Source organism: Pipistrellus hanaki (genome assembly GCF_964339955.1).
Source record: "Pipistrellus hanaki genome assembly, chromosome: 2".
In the NCBI taxonomy this organism is placed as follows: domain Eukaryota; kingdom Metazoa; phylum Chordata; class Mammalia; order Chiroptera; family Vespertilionidae; genus Pipistrellus; species Pipistrellus hanaki.
The window spans coordinates 80226220-80243562 of NC_140504.1; the positions used below are offsets into that span (position 1 = coordinate 80226220).

The 17343-nt window shown below is 34.8% G+C and overlaps 1 protein-coding gene across 3 annotated transcripts in view; it reads right to left on the minus strand.

The window, feature by feature from the left end:
- The window catches only part of HTR1F (5-hydroxytryptamine receptor 1F), an 88134-nt gene that overhangs the window by 50351 nt on the left and 20440 nt on the right, over positions 1–17343 (minus strand). The window lies entirely within an intron of this gene.

Sequence of the window (17343 nt, forward strand, 5' to 3'; positions counted from 1 at the left end):
TATGCACCCATCATCCAACCACTGATCCATCCACTCACTCATTCATCAACTAATTATTAAGCACTTAACGTATGCTAGGTTTATACTGTTGGAAGAGACATAAATTCATCACAATTATAAGATACCAAGATAAACATAATAAACAGATTGCATAAAATTATATGCATCACAAAGTTAGTTGGGAATAGATAGGAACAATTTGCTATAAGAGGTACAAGTAAGACTTTTCAGAATGGTGTGGGAAAACAGAAAGAAAGAGAAGAAATGACACATGCAAGGGTGCAATGAAACATGAGTGGATAAAACAAATTTGTTTCTTCTTGAGAGACCATGTGTTTGTTCAGGGGGAGGCATGAAAGACAAAGGTAATAGGAATTGGGGTTGGAAAATTTAGTACCATTAGATCACAAAAGGTTCTGTATGTCATATGGGTACTATTAAATTAAAGTAAAATCTTCATAGGACAGATGTGAGTTAATAAGCTCCAAAAACTAATCTTCTCATGGGATTATTATATCCATTAAGAAATTAAAAATGGTTTTCATTTTTTACATTAAAACAAAACTGATTAAGCACTCTTATCTGATAAGGTTGAACTGATTATGTGGTCTCTTAGGTGGAATCTAATGAACAAAATAAACTGATGAAGAAAATAGATCCAGAGACATAGAACCATGGTACTGATGAATCTTAGAGGGAAAGGGGAGGGAGAGTAGGGAAGAGATTAACCGAAGAATTTATTTGCATATATGCATAACCCATGAACACAGACAATAGTGTGGGAAAGGTCTGGGGGTGGTGTGTGGGGTGGAGGAGGCTCAATTGGGAGAGGGGGTGGTGGAAAAGAAGGACATCTGTGATACTTTCAACAATAAAGATAAATTAAGAAAATAGTAAGATTAGTCAATTGGGCAACAAAAGCACATACTTTTTACTGTGCTAATTTAAGAAAACCATTAGAAAGATTTCTGTTTTATATCAAAGGAAGAATACAGAGAGCTACTCTGTCCAGTTTACAAAACAGATCAGCACTCACAGTTCCAAAAGATGCATGTTATGCATTGTTCTAGAGTGGAGAACTATAGAACTATAAAACAATGAATTGCCTAATTCCTGGAAAGTTTGAATGAGAAACTGAGTGTATATATTCAAACACACATATACACACACATACACACACACACACACACACACACACAATGGGGGAATTATAAAAAAAAAAATGGTCCACACATAGATAACATACTAAATTGAGAGATTTAACTAATAACAATAAATAAATTGAACACTGGGCTAAAAACACTGATTGACAATTATTATTTCTGTGGAGGTAGATTATAGAAAACTTTCACATTTTTATATATAATCTCTGATAGTATTCATATTTTTATATCAAAAATATATTAATTTAATAACCAGAAAAAGTGAAATTCTTTTCAATTTAATGAAAAGCATGAAAAATATTTTAAACGGTGAAAGAAACCCAGTTTAAATTTCAGCTAATTTGTTAAAATTTTCTCTTTAAAATTTTTTTCTTTATTAAGGTATTACATATGTTTGTTTATTGTCCCATTGCCCTCCCACTCTGCCCCACTCATGCCTTATTTGATGTAAGCTATGTCGATTTTTAATTTCAGCAGTGTTGCAATCATAAGAAGTCATCTGTGTAACAGAACTATGCTCTTAGCAATCTCAATTAAAATGCTTAGAGAGCATTCAGTATTACTCACTATAGAAATGAGGACTTGGAAAGGCACCATACAATCCTTTGCTTAACTAAAATAATTATAATAAAATAAATAAATAAATCGATGATAGTAAACATCCACCAATATCATGAATCAGCACAAACTAATTTAGACAAAACTCTTGTAAATTTCCTGGAAAAATCAAAATTATTTTCAAGATCCCTTTCAGATAAACAAACTGTTTTTACAACTAGATATCTATATATATATATAAGCCTAATACGCAGTGTCCCCTTGGGAGTTTGATCGCTCACTATGACGTGTGTTGACCACCAGGGGGTGGCTTGGAATGCAGGAAGGCCCTGGTCAGCAGTGGCTAAGGACCCTATTGTGCACAAATTTCTAGCATTGGGCCTCTAGTTTTAAAATAAATGTGACAGACTGTAGAGAACAGATCAACTTTTTAAATTACAATTTTGATGCCAAGAATACTTTTATGTCATTTACAGAGTCCAAAAATTTAGGTTAGGTAGACCTATTTTAAAATTTAAATATCTTTAGTGTTCTTTCATCTAATTAACTTGGAAAATGTACAAAACAGATTTAATCTGGCAACATAGTAGAGTGCCTGGCACACAGACAATCAGACAAAATAGTAGATGGACTCCTACTTCCCTGGTACCTACTTCCCTACTTCCTACAAACCTACTTCCCTGGTACCTGGTGAGGTTCTAGGTCCTTTTCCGTGTTCAGAAGGATACCTAGTCTCTGCTGGAACCATTGTAAATACACTGAAGAGGAAAATCCCCCTTTAGTTAATGGTGCCAGGTGAAATAGACTGTTAAGTAGTCAAAAAGTTCTAGCAGCCAGCTGGGGGAGAAAACAACATTCAGATACCAGCCCACCATCTGTTATTCTCAAGCAATGTCACTGTCCCAAAGTGGGGGGGTGGGGGGGGGGAAGGAGGGGAAATCAATGATTAACAACATTTTCTCATTCCAATTAAAAAAATATATATATATATATATATATATATATATATATATATATATATAGTTGATTTCAAAGAGGAAGGGAGAGGGAGAGAGAGATAGAACATCAATGATGAGAAAGAATCATTGATTGGCTGCCTCTTGTATGCCCCCTAATGGTGATCTGAGCTGCAACCCCATGAATGGAATTGTGACCTCCGGGTTCATAGATTCATACTGAGCCAGTCAGAGTTGCCCATTTTATTTTTAAAATTATTTCTAATTTAGCAATATAGGTTATGTTTTTAAAGCACTCTTTTGGTAAGTACATTTTTGGAAAGGGCTTCAATTCATTATTATTATAAATCACTCACTCATCAAACCACCTGCCAGTGTTTCTCTCCCCCTACTTCTCTTTTTTGATGTTGATGCTATTACCCTGAATCTTACTTCAATTCAATTTTATGAATTGTTAGAAAAATGCAAAAATTCATCCACGTCTTAACTTCATACTAAAGATTTTAAAATTGTGAATACTTACTAAATACAATGCTTTTTATCTACAAGTAGGATATATTCATCAATTTAGTCTGGCAAATAAGAGACAATTTAAAGATGATAGTTGGAAACTATAAGGAGCAGAAATCACTTAGTGGAACTTAATTCCTTTTTGCCTATAATCTGAACTTCCTATTGGTTGAAATCCAAAGATGTATTTTGTATGCTGGGGAAATTAGTCCCAAGAATCAAATCATTTTTTTTGAAAGTAGAGTAGGAAATAACATTGATGAAATACTTACTTTCTGTCAGTATTTCATATGCATATCTTATTAATCTTCACAAGAATCTTACAGGATCAGTATTTTTCACTTCATGTTAACTATAAACATGTCAGTGTTATGCAACTAGTAAAGGCAAATGTATATCTGTTTGACATAAAGTCTATGCCCTTTTCATCATTGCTGCTTCTGATGCTTTTTAAAACAGTTTTTTAATTCTGCAAACCATTAAACTTCTTTTAATCCTTTGGACAAATACATAATTCACTATTTTCAATCTGTAGTAGTGATAGTAGTATTAGTACTGTTCACTAAGCCATAGTCATGAGCCAGCACCCTGCTAATAAGCAGTGTTCTATTCTATTCTCTCAAAAAATGTTAGAGGTGGTAGACAATAACCAATATTTGTGTATACCTTCTAATGTGCTAATGACCTAACTAACCTAATAGTCTGAGTCTGAAGGTACTGAGTAAATAAATGACTTAGGTGCATATATTATTATATATATTATTATTATATTTTTTATTATTATTAAATATATATATATATTTTGTGTGTGTGTGTGTTTGCATTCTTACTTTGCACAGCAAATAAAATGTTTTGTTTACTCTAATTAGGCTATCACTTTACAGTATTATAATGCTTGTCTATCACATTAGCAAATTCCTATAATTCACATAATAAGAACACCTAAAGAGCTACTTAGGCTATCCTGAGGTCATGCACTACTACTACTTATAGGAACCAGAAGGATAGCTATGGATTTGCCTTTTATATTGATTGTTTTCCCATTTATCAACTATTGATTAAATGCCAGACTATGGACATGGCACTGAATAGGACACAGTCCCTGCTTATATGTAATATTATTTAAAACTAATTTCTGCCCTGGCCTGTGTTGCTTAGTAGTTAGAGCATTGGATTGTGCATGAAATGTCTCAGATTCAATTCCCAGTCAAGGACAAGTACTTGGGTTGCAGGTTTGCTCCTTGCACTCAGTCAAAACATGTGGGGGAGGCAACCGGTTCATGTGCTTCTCTCCCATTGATGTTTCTCTCTTTCTCCCCCTCGCCCACTCTATCTCCTCCCCTCTATCCCTTCAACTCTCCCTGAAAAGCAATAGAAAAAATATCCTCAGGTCAAGGTTAAAAACTCCACACAAAACAGCAACAAAAATCCTCATTTCTACTTCAAATGTCAATGTGTGTGCTATAATCATTGACTATAAAAGAGAGAGAGAGAGAGAGAGAGAGAGAGAGAGAGAGAGAGAGAGAGAGAGAGAGAAACATAAATGTGAGAGAGAAAATCAATCAGTTGCATTCCATATGTATGCTGACTGGGGATCGAACTCACAACCTAGGCATGTGCCCCAAGTGTGAATCAAACCTGCGACCTGTGTATGGGATGATGCTTCAATCAACTGAGCCATCTGACTAGGGCTCAAACAATTTAAACAAATGAACCCTTTCCAAAGGAGGACCTTTTTATTATCCCCATGAGAATAATGGTGTGTCTTATTTATTCAAAGCAGCAAAGAGTAGTAATTATATGCCTGGAATGGAAGTCAAGTGTGAACACCTAGATGCAGTGCTTTCTCAGTCCCACTCACTCTAGGGTGGATGTGGGAAGGTAATCAAGGGATCCCTGAGGAAATGGGAACTCCCAAGAGGGTAATTGTGAGGGGTACTGCTCCAAATGCTTTCTCCTGAAAGGAGGATTTGAGTTTTAGCTTATTAAAAAAGATGATAATTTCTGTAGGCACATCCAACATGTCACTTATGCTTCACTTGACAATTTCAGTGCTGGATTTCAGATTCTGCAAGTTACTTACAAATGATAATAAATGGAAATAAATATTCTTTTAGAAATCAAATGGATCTTTTGCATGAAGTTACTCAACCAAAATATCAGAGTCTGGAGATAAAACGGAGGTGTTTTCAACACACAGAAGGAAGTTGGTGAGATTGCTGAAAGAAGCCATCTGTGGTTGCTGCTGTGTTTGCTCCATTGTCTGGAGCTGGTTGGGTGGTGATCCTTTCCAAAGAGAGAGGCAGAACTAAAGATAGCATCCGACTGATCTTACTGACTTGTGGGTTGTTTTTTTTTTGTTGTTTGTTTGTTTTTTCATTCTGACTTTGCACAGCAAATAAAAAAAACCCATTACTGTCCACCTTTGAAATGGTTTTCTGTTGATAAACTACACTTGAAAAATCCAGAAAGGAAACAGAGAAACTGTTGTTGTTTGTTTTGTTTTGTTGCTTGGGAACAAATGGATTGATAAAATATGAGACAGTTATCTGTATTTTCTAATCCAGAAAGTTAAACCAAAAAGTACTAATCATATTTTCAAATGATAAAAAAGGATCCTTTTTAGAAAATTTTACACTCAACATGCTTTGTATTTAGTTCTTAGAATGTCTATTTATATTATAAAAATAAAAATGCAGACTTATTTCATGTTGAATTTTCAGGGCTTAGATATGAATTTTGTGTTTGATTCAAGTCCTTTAATTTATGATTTCACTTTCCCCCCACTACTTTCTACTAGTAACTAATTTACTGCTGATCAGCTCCTCCTCCATGGGTGAGGTGCCATATTTAAAAAGACAGAATCCACACAAATTAATTTTCACCTCTGAGCAAAGTTAAGAAGCTCATTGGGAACAAAGATTCAATGTGCTTTTTAAAATAAAATTTAATCTATAGATTTCAATTTTCCATTCACCATTATTACAGATAATTAAAAGTTATATTTATACTTAAATTGAATTTGTTATAAAATTCATTTTCAAGTAATAAAAAAGGCCTTAAAAATTCTTATCTTTCCCCAAGCATGAGATTTTTTAATGCTTAACTAATTGAACAGCTCATGTTTATGTCAGAAAATACAAAGTTGTCACTTCATCAGTAATTTTACAAAGTGGAGTTTTGAAAATTCTCATGCCCAAACTGAAGAATGTAGAGATATATGTTAACCTATTAGATTTCTTGAAAGATGGAAAAGAATTTATAAAAGGACGTTAAAATAATGTAAATAATATAACACACAAGTACAGAGATAGTGCAATTGCTTCCCTATTTCCAGATGGAATTATTAAAAATTTCAAAGTAAGGAGTTTTCCCCCCCCCATAGGACTGTCAAGGTAGGGATATATATTTTCTGAAATAAATTTGCAATATGAAAGAACTCTGGTAATAAGTGTTTATTTAGAAGATTATTAAAACTATGCTTCATTGCTTTCCAATTTATTTACTTAGTAAACTGCTTAAAATATTATTAATTTTTCTAAGGTTTTATTTTAAGAGGGATTTGAAATTTCTCAACTTTGAAATCACAGTGGCTGAATCTTATTTTCATGCAAATAAAATAAGTACACATACCAGAGTATGCATCTAGATTTTTAAATCTTGGTGTTCTAAATCGTATGAAAATAGCATATAAATCATATTTGTTAAAATATAGAATATAAAATGATTGCATAGTTTGACAACGAAAATCTAAGAAAAGAAAAATATTCAATAGTAATGAAAATAAAACCTTCATATTCATTACTATTTCATAGATCTTCTAGATAGTGTGGTACTGTTATCCATTTGTATGATATTGGATAAGACAAATAGTATAACAATAGAATGAACATTACAAGATACATCCTTATAGAGACATATCAAAGTGAAAAGATTGCTTCTGGTCAAGATGGCAGTGTAGGTAAACATGGTACTCAGAACCTCCCTCAACCACATCAACTACAGAACCATCATTCAGAATCACCTGAAACCTAACTGAACAAAAGTCCTATTACTAAGGATGTAGAGAAGAAGCCACAGTGAGACTGCTAGAAGGGGGTGGAGAAGCTAAATGGGTTAGCCCCACACCCATGTGTGGCGATTAAAAATTGAGAGAAATATCTCAGTCCCTTGTGAGGAGCGAGGAGTTCTAGCCACATACCAGGGCCCCCAACCCATGGTTCCAGGAAGAGAAGTGCTTATAACTTCTGGCTGTGAAAACCATCTGCCACTCTTGGCTCACACTGATGACTTTCCTAAAATCTCTCAAACAAGCAGAACCTAGCCTTGGTGTTCCCTGTACATCAGGGAATGTGGCTGAGTGAGACTAAGGCTTGCTGCAGTACTAGGTACTCCTCATAAAGGGCCAAATGCATGTACTTACTCAGACTCACTGGCTTTGAGCTCCAATGCTAGGGCAGCAGCTCGAAAAGCATCAGAGGCATGAAGGGAGAAATTGAAGTGTCTGGCATCAGGGTAAGAGCTAGGGGGCAGCTGTTTTCCAGACAAAAGTGCTGGCAGAGAGTCTTCACCCAACAGAGCAAGAATGGGTGTACCATATCTGAGTCTCAATCAATCTGGTTCACACTGCTTGCCCACCCAGGTGATTTTCTGACACCCTATACCAGTGTTTCCCAACCTTCTCTCATGATGAGAATCACCTGGTGGAGTTGTTAAAACACAGATTCCTGAATCCCAACTAAGAAGTGCTAAACTAGAATTTTTGGGAACATATAGGTAAAATTGTATACTTAACTAGTGCTCTAACACAGATGTTATATACAGAGCACTAAGTTAGGTATGCAATTTTACCTATATGTTCCCAAAAATTCTAGTTTAGCACTTCTTAGTTGGGATTCAGGAATCTGTGTTTTAACAACTCCACCAGGTGATTCTCATCATGAGAGAAGGTTGGGAAACACTGCCCTACACCACTCAACTTCTGGGCCCACTTAAGCTGCTTCCAGTGGCTTCTCCATACAAACAGCCAGTCTCGCCTTATGTTGCTGACTTTTCTAAAATATCTAAAGCAAGCAGCACCTAGCCTTGGTGTACCTGTACCTCTAAGTGACCTTAGGCATGGCCCTATTGGCAGGTGGCCTTGGTTCACAGTTTAGCCTCTACTGGGAACCTCCAAGTCTAGCACAAGTAGCAGCCATCTGCAGATCTCTTTGTAGTTGATGTTGAGTGGCCTGGGCACTGCACAGGTGGTGGCTGACCCTGATCTGCATATCCCAGGAGGCCCCAGAACCAGTGCACCAAGTGGACAGCTTCAGACCTTGCCAAAGTATCACCTAACCATTTGCATGAGTGACATATTCAAAGAATGACTTGGCCAATACCTGAGCCCTGCTGAAGTGAATTCTGCTCTGTGTAATCATATGTACAGCAGATCCTCCACAGTCCTTACAGCTGATCAGTAAATCGTTCCCATTAAGGTGCCAACAGCAATTAAGGCTCAACTACAGCAGTCCAAATTTGGGGGGGGGGCACTTGGAGGACCTAGCTTGGGTGTCTGTGTCACTGGAACCTACAGGACTCCTACTAAGGACCACTCCTACTAGACCACTCTACCAAACTGCGAGATGTCGCAGATCTATATAATACATGTAAACAAACACAGGGAGAAAGCGAAAATGAAGAGACAAAAGAAACATGTTCCAAAAAAACAAAACAAAACAAAACAAAAAAACAGAACAACAACAAAAATAGTAAAAGAACTAAACAAAGTGAATACAAGTGATCTACCAAATGCAAAGTTCAAAATATTGGTTGTAAGGATGCTAATGAACTTAGTGGAAGAATAGAAAAACTTAATAAGAATGTCAACAAAGAGATTAGAAAACAAAGAGATAGAGAACATACAAAAGAATCAGTCAGAAGTAAAGAATACACTAACTGAAATAAAGAATACATTACAGGGAATCAATGGTAGAGTAAATGAAGCAGAAGGTCAAATCAGAAGTTTGTAAGATAAGGAAGTAGAAAACACCCAAATCAGGACAGAAAAAAGAAAAAAAAATTAAAAATGAGAATAGCGTAAAGAGCCTCTGGGACAACTTCAAACAAACCAATTTTTGTATCATGGGGAGGCAGAATGGAGAAGAGAAAGAGCAAGAATTTGGAAACCTATTTGAAAATACAATGACAGAAAACTTCTCTAACCTGGTGAAGGAAATAGATATATTGAATACAATCCGGAAAGTGCAGAGAGTCTCAAACAAAATTAATACAAAGAGGACCACACCAAGACACATCACAATTAAAATGCAAAAATTTAAAGACAGCCGAAACCGGTTTGGCTCAGTGGATAGAGCATCGGCCTGCGGACTGAAAGGTCCCAGGTCTGATTCCGGTCAAGGGCATGTACGTTGGTTGCAGGCACATCCCCGGTAGGGAGTGTGCAAGAAGCAGCTGGTCGGTGTTTCTCTCTCATCAACGTTTCTAGTTATCTCTCTCCCTTCCTCTTTGTAAAAAATCAATAAAAATATATATTAAAAAAAAGTTTAAGACAAAGAGAGAATCTTAAAAGCAGCAAGAGAAATGCAGGGAGGTCCTTCAAAGGAGGTCCTATAAAACTGTTTGCTGATTTCTCAACAGAAACTTTTTCGGGCAGAAGGGAGTGGTAAGAAATATTCAAAGTGATGAAAAGCTAGGACCTACTAGTAAAATACCCAGCAAAGCTATTATTTAGAATCAAAGGAAAGACAAAGAACTTCCCAGACAAGAAAAATCTAAAGGAGTTCATCACCAACAAACCAGTATTCCAAGAAAAGTTAAAGGGACTTCTTTAAGGAGAAGAAAAATGAGATAAAAAATATGAACAATAAAATGGCAATAAAATATTTCTATCAATAATTAACTTAAATGCAAATGTATTATATGCTCCAACCAAAAGACATAAGGTGGCTGAATGAATAACAAAACAAACCCCTTACATATGCTGTATACTTCAAGAGTCTCACTTCAGATCAAAAGACAGATTAAAAGTGAGAGATAGAAAAAGATACTTCATGAAAATGGAAACAAATAAACAAACAAACAAGCAAAAAACACTGGGATGGCAATACTTAAACCAGACAAAATAGAGTTTAAAACAAAGGGAATAACAAGAGACAAAAAAAGACCCAGCAATTCCACCTCCGGATATTTATCAGAAGAAACCCAAAGCACTAAATTAAAGACATATACATACATATGTTCATTGCAGCATTATTTATAATAGCCAAGATATGGAAACAACCTAAGTGCCCATAAATAGATAAATGGCTAAAGAAGTGGTGCATACAGCCCTGGCCAGTGGTTAGAGTGTTGGCCTGCATACCAAAGGGTAACAGATTTGATTTCCAGTCAACTGCACATATCTGGGTTGCAGGTTCAATCTCCAGCCCCAATCTGGGCATGTGCTGAAGGTAACCAACCAATGTGAGTCTATCACACTGATGTTTCTTTCTCTCTTTCTCTCCCCCCCACCATCCCTTTCACCGTCTCTAAAAGTCAATGGAAAAAAAAAATATCCTCAAATGAGAACTAACAAAAAAGAAGAAAAAAAGTGGTGCACATATATAAAAGGATCAAATATTGCTATCTGCAACAACATGGATAGATTTAGAGGTCATTTTGCTGAGTGAAGTAAATCAGACAGAGAAAGACTAATGCCAGATATTTCACTTATATTTGGAATTTAAAAAACAAAATTAACCAACAGACTCATAAAAGCAGAGAACATTTTGACAGTTGTCAGATGAGAGGTGCATTGGGGGATGGGTGAAAAAAGAGAAGAGGTTTAGAAGTACAAATTGGTAGTTACAGAATAGTCATGGGGATATAAAACACAGCATAGAGAATATATATATAATAACTATTACAATATGATTTCAGATTGGTACTATGTTTATCAGGATGATCACTTAATGAGTTATATAAATGTCTAATCACAGGCTTGTACACTAGAAATCAATATAATACTGTATATTACCTATAATTAAAAAATGAGAAATATTTTATAAGAACTGTAATGGGAATACTAAGCTGGAAAAAACTGACTTCCTGAGATGCAACAAAGGTTGAAAAGGTTTTATAGAAGATTTTATCTGAGAATATTAGGCATTTACTAAACATTCAAGGAGGGAATGGAATTCTAATTGGACTGGCACAAAGCAGTAAAGACCATAAACTTTATGAGAATGCCAAGTAGTTAAAAGAATGAGTGTCAGAGCTGAGTTTTTATGCTAAGGTAGAGTAGAGAAGGTTAAGAAATATGTATTTTTACTTGTAATCTAGGGAACTCATTGATATATATTTTAAAAAAAAGAAAACAACACGAAGATAAATCATTTTCAACTATTGTAGAATGAAGATTTGCAGAAGCAAATCATTTCCTTAGACAGAACAGGATTTCACTAAAGTTTCTTGAGAAGTAAGAAAGTCTTTAGTACAAGCTATCAATCAGTACAAGAGGGCTAAGAAAGTTTCTGCAGGTGTGTTTTGTTAACAAGATGGTGCCTAAAAGTGGTAGGAGAATGCAAGAGAACTAACATCTGTTGAGCATTCAACACATGTGAGGAAATACCTTTCAGTATACATTATCTTATTTAGTTTTCACAACAACCCTATGAACTGTGAATTCTTATCTCAAAGTTAAATATGATTCCAGACAGATAAATTTGCCCAAGATGATCTACTGGTAGAGGAAGAGACAGGATATAAAAGCCTGCCTCTCTGGCATCACAATTCATATTCTTGTAGTAGAATCTCCTACTTCAAGTGATATCTCTGCAATTTAGTGCATATTAGCAAAATTATTAAGCATTATCAAAATCCTACTGCCTTTCAGGACTTTGGAATATAATTCTGAAATGACTCTCCTCTGGTTTTATGGAGAAGAGATGGTGTAGTGAGAATACAGGTGAATCAGTCTCTATAAGACTAGAATGAATCAAACTTGAAGAGTCATGGTGCTGGAGAAGGAATAGATGCCAGAGATAAGCAGAACTGAAGGATATAGTGACTTGCTTGATATAGGAAATGAAGGACAACCAGGCATTAAGAAATTATTCTTTTAGCTTGAGACTAGATAAAAGAAGGTACTATCAATAGAATATGGGAGAAAGAACAAGATCCAGGATTAGGAAATTAAATTTGACCCCCAAACATTGTGACATTCTTTAGTAATTACCTAAATAAGTCAGGAGAGAGAAACCAGGGATTATACAAAAGCATATTTTCACACATTATGGTGCTGGTTTATTTTAGGCTAAGGTAAATAAATACTATAGCAGACTATAAAATTCATTATTAGTCAGGTCAAACGACCCAGAAAAGTGTTATTTAGAATTCTCTAAATATATAAAAAATAACTTTAAGATCTGAAATACACACTACTTTTCTGGCAAGAGATAATGCAACTCACACTGAAAAGATAATTTATTATGGCGAATAAGAGTGTGAAGAGTAAAAATACAGATTTATTATCATGACATATTTTTATTGCACAATTTGAAATGATTTGGCATAGTAATATTTCTTATGATCACTATCATCAAGTCTGAACATCATTTTTGACTATGGGAGGAAAGACAAAATATGTTCCTAACTATAAAAAATTCAAAAGTTAGGGCAGGATTATTGGAGAAATGGATTGTTCAAAGATAAACAAAATGACTTTCCCTTACTTCATTTTTGAGAGCTTTCATTCTTATAAAATTACCTTGAGTTGAAAATAGGTAGAATTATTTCTTTGAAATAATGTGACATTTTTGCTCTCTGTATTCAAAAGGAAGACCAAAAATGTATTTTTATAAATAAAGAATATGTTCATAAAAGCACATCTAGCACACTGATGATCATCTATAGTTGTCAAACTGATTCCCATCAATTCTAAGGCTGTTCATATTATGGCTATGAATTCATTCATTCACAAGTATTATTGGCTGTATACGAAGTGTTAGCCAGCATTCTAAGTATGGATCTAAGGATAAAAGTGATGTTGAGTATCCGATTGGTCTGAAAATGGCAAGCAGAGTATGGTAACCTCATTGAACAAGTGGACAAGAGAAATGCTAAAAAGTGCAAGTGTGGATCAGGTCGGCAACCATTTTTTTCCAAGCTGGAAGACCTGATCTGTGAATGGGTTGTTGACAGGAGAGCAAAGGCTTTGGTTGTGAATAGGGCTCAGATTCAAGAATTTGCCCTTGCATTGGCACCACAGTTTGACATAGCCCCCGAAGACTTCAAAGCATCACAACACTGGCTGGATAATTTCCTTCAGCGAAGTGAACTGTCTTTAAGAAGATCTACAACATTGTTTAGGTTGGAAGATACTCAAGTTATTAAGCGAGCACTTGCATTCAAGTCCTTTATTGATGATGCTGACTTCTCTAAATACAACCTTTCCAACATGATTGCTATGGATGAAACTGCAGTGTTTATGGGCCAATCATCTCAAATATCAATTGAACAGCGGGGTGCCTCCTTAGTGTACATTCCCTCCACTGCTTACGAAAGTGCACGTGTTTCCTGTATTTTGGCAATTTGTCTGGATGGCACTAAAATCCCACCTTTAATCATTTCTAAGGGCAAGAAGGAAAAGATTGTACATGTTTTGGGCATTTTTATTCTTAAAACTGAAAAAGCCTGGGCCACACAAGCAGTTATAAGGAAGTGGGTCGATTTAATGCTATGCGAGGGAGCCAAAGAGGTCTGCTAGTCTGGGATGCAGCCAGCACTCACTGCGCTAAAGACATGAAGACATTTCTTCATGAAAGAAAAATAGACCAGATAATGATTCCCGCAGGAATGATAGCCTATTTCCAGACTCTTAATATTGCAATCAACAAGCCATTCAAAGACAATTTGCACATAGAAATTAATGACTACACTGAAAATAGAATGGAGAGAAATCAGCGTGGAAACTTTGTGAAACCTAAACTGCAAGAAGTTGTGACTTGGGTGAAGAAGTCATGGGAGAAAATCACTGACAGTTGCATTGCAAATGCACTGCGAGCAGGCTACCTTGACAAGAAGTACTCATTTAAAGACAGTGCTATTGCTAAACATGAGAGATTTGGTCCACTGATTCTGAAAGAAATGGAGTCACAAGAAATTCACCAGGAAATTCAGAAATTGGATTGTTATGATGATGTTCCAGAAGATGATGACATGATTGTCATTGAATAAATGAGTAAATTCTTGATACTGTAGGATTCACAGTTTGTCTGGTTTGTGTTGACAACTACCGTACTATCATAACATATACAGGCAATAAATTTCCTTTATTTTCATTTAACAATAAATGTGTATAGTATTCTTTTCATGGAAAAATAAGACATCCCCTGAAAATAAGACCTAGCGCATCTTTGGGAGCAAAAATTAATATAAAACACTGTCTTATTTTTGGGGAAACAGAGTGTAGCTTTTAATGTCGTGTGTGTGTGTGTGTGTGTGTGTGTGTGTGTGTGTGTATGCCTGTATGTATGTGTGTGCTACTTGGAATTTCAGAAAAACTATAGACTCATAACATTCAAAGTGTTCTGCTTTCTAAAAATAATACCTTATATTTATAAAATGTTTTTTGTAATTCGCTTTCTTATTTTGATGTCAAACAACAATTGGGAGATTTTAAGGAGGTCAAGAGTTATTATATCTTTTTTTTAAAGATATATATTTTATTGATTTTTTTACAGAGAGGAAGAGAGAGGGATAGAGAGTTAGAAACGTCGATGAGAGAGAATCATCTATCAGCTGCCTCCTGCACACCCCACACTGGGGATGTGCCGGCAAGCAAGGTACATGCCCTTGACCGGAATCGAGCCTGGGACCCTTCAGTCTGCAGGCTGACACTCTATCCATTGAGCCAAACCGGTTTCAGGTATTAAACCTTTTTTACAGTTAAATAAGCAAAGACACAAATATGTTTAGAGACATGACCAAGATGATACTATAAATAAAAGGCCCAGGGAGTATTAACTCATTGGACTTTCATTTGCTTATTAAATATGCATTGGTTGAGTTTTTAAAACTTATATTAATTACTACTCACTGGATTGACAGTGATTAAAGACAAGTCCTTGCCATACAGAAGGTTGTGACATAGTGAAGGTAGGGGATATATTTTTATACATAAACAACACACACATGTAACATGTTCAACTATAAATATATACAAATAAGAGCTGTGAGTGGCCAGTAAATTAAATAACATCTCCTATAGGGACTTTAGAAAGATTTTGTTGAGGCTGTAACTGCTAAGTAGTTCTTGGTTAAGAAATTCAGAATGATGAGTTAATCTGGTTTAGAAATTATGTTGAAAATGTAGAAGCCAGATTGTAAAAAATGTTTATACCAGATTAAAGGTACTTGATTTTATTATTCTTATACCTCCTTGATATTGTCACAGCCTGTTGACTCTCAAGTACCATGAAAACCAAATTAATTAACAAGATAAGAATAGAAAAGATAGTCAACAAAATCAGGAGAGTTTTGCTGTAGAAACGAATTAGAAAGTTTTGAAAATATAGTGTCTGAAGACAAAAGTGTTAAGGATAACTGTAACCACAAAAATTTTCTGAGAGATACACAATATAAAAGGAAGTAAATCTTTACATCAGTAACAAAAATAAGGGTAGTGAAAATGTAGAGATTTTCTATAAAATTGTAGTTGAGTTGTTATTAGCTTATAGTGGAATGTTATAACTATAAGAAGTTTTATGCAAGACTCATGATAACCTTAAAGAGAAATCCTACAGTAGATACAAAAATGATAAAGAGAAAAACAATCAAAGCATATTACTACAAAAGAAACTAACACACACACACTCCATCAAATCACAAAGGAAGAGAGAAAAAGAACAAAAAATTAAAAATTTGACAGAACACAGTGAACAAATGGCAATAGTAAGTTATTCCCTATCAATAATTACTTTAAATGAAAATCACTTAAACTCACCAAGCAAAAGACATAGTGTGGCTGAATGAATGTCCAACTGTATGTTGTCTACAATAGGCTCACTTTAGATTTAAGGATACACATAGGGTGAAAGTGAAAGGATAGAAAAGATAATCAATTCAAATGGTAGCCAAAAGAGAACATGGGTGCATACACTTACATCAGAAAAACAGACTTTAAGTCACAAACTAGAGACAAAATTTCTAGAGACATTGTCATAAAAAGATAAATTCACCAAGGATAAATAAATATACAAACAACATTGGAGCACCGTCCTAATACATAAAGCAAACATTGGCGGATATGAAGAAAGAAAAAGACAACATTGCAATAATAGGAGGAGACTTCAATACTCTACTACCAATAAGGGATAGATTATCCAGACAGAAAATCAAGAAAAAGCAGACTTAATTAACACTATAGAACAAGTGGACCTAAGAGACATATACAAAACATTTCATGCAACAGGGGCAGACACACATTCTCCTCAAGCACACACAGAATATGCTCCAGGACAGGTGACATAGCAGCTCACAGAACAAACATTAACAACTATAAGACTGAAATAATTCCAAGTACATTTACAACCACAGCGGAATGAATTAGAAAAAAGGAAAACGAGAAAACTCACAATTACATGGAAATTAATCAACACACTCTTAAATAACATTGGATCAAATAAGAAATCAAACAGGAAATCAGAAATTATCTCAAGAAAAATGAACATAAAATACCAAAACACGTGAAACAAAAAAAAGCTGTTCTCAAAGGGAATTTTATAATGATAAATGCCTATATTAAAAAATAAGATCTGAAATAAGCAATATAATTTTACCCTTAAGAAATTAAAAAGGAAGAATAAAACCCAAGTTAGCTGAAGGAAAGAAATTTCAAAGATTAGAGAAGAAAAAATAAAATAAAACAGAGAATAATAATAATAAAAAAAGACAATAAAACTAAGAGTGTTTTGAAAAGTTCACCAAAATTGACAAATCCTTAATCAGACTAACCAATAAAAAAAAAGAACTGACTCAAATAATTGAAATCAGAAATGAAAGGGGAGACATTACAACTAAGACAAAAATAAAAAAGATTATAAGAGACTACAATGAATAATTTTATATCAAGAAAATAGAAATCTAGAAGAAATGGACAGATTCCTACAAATATA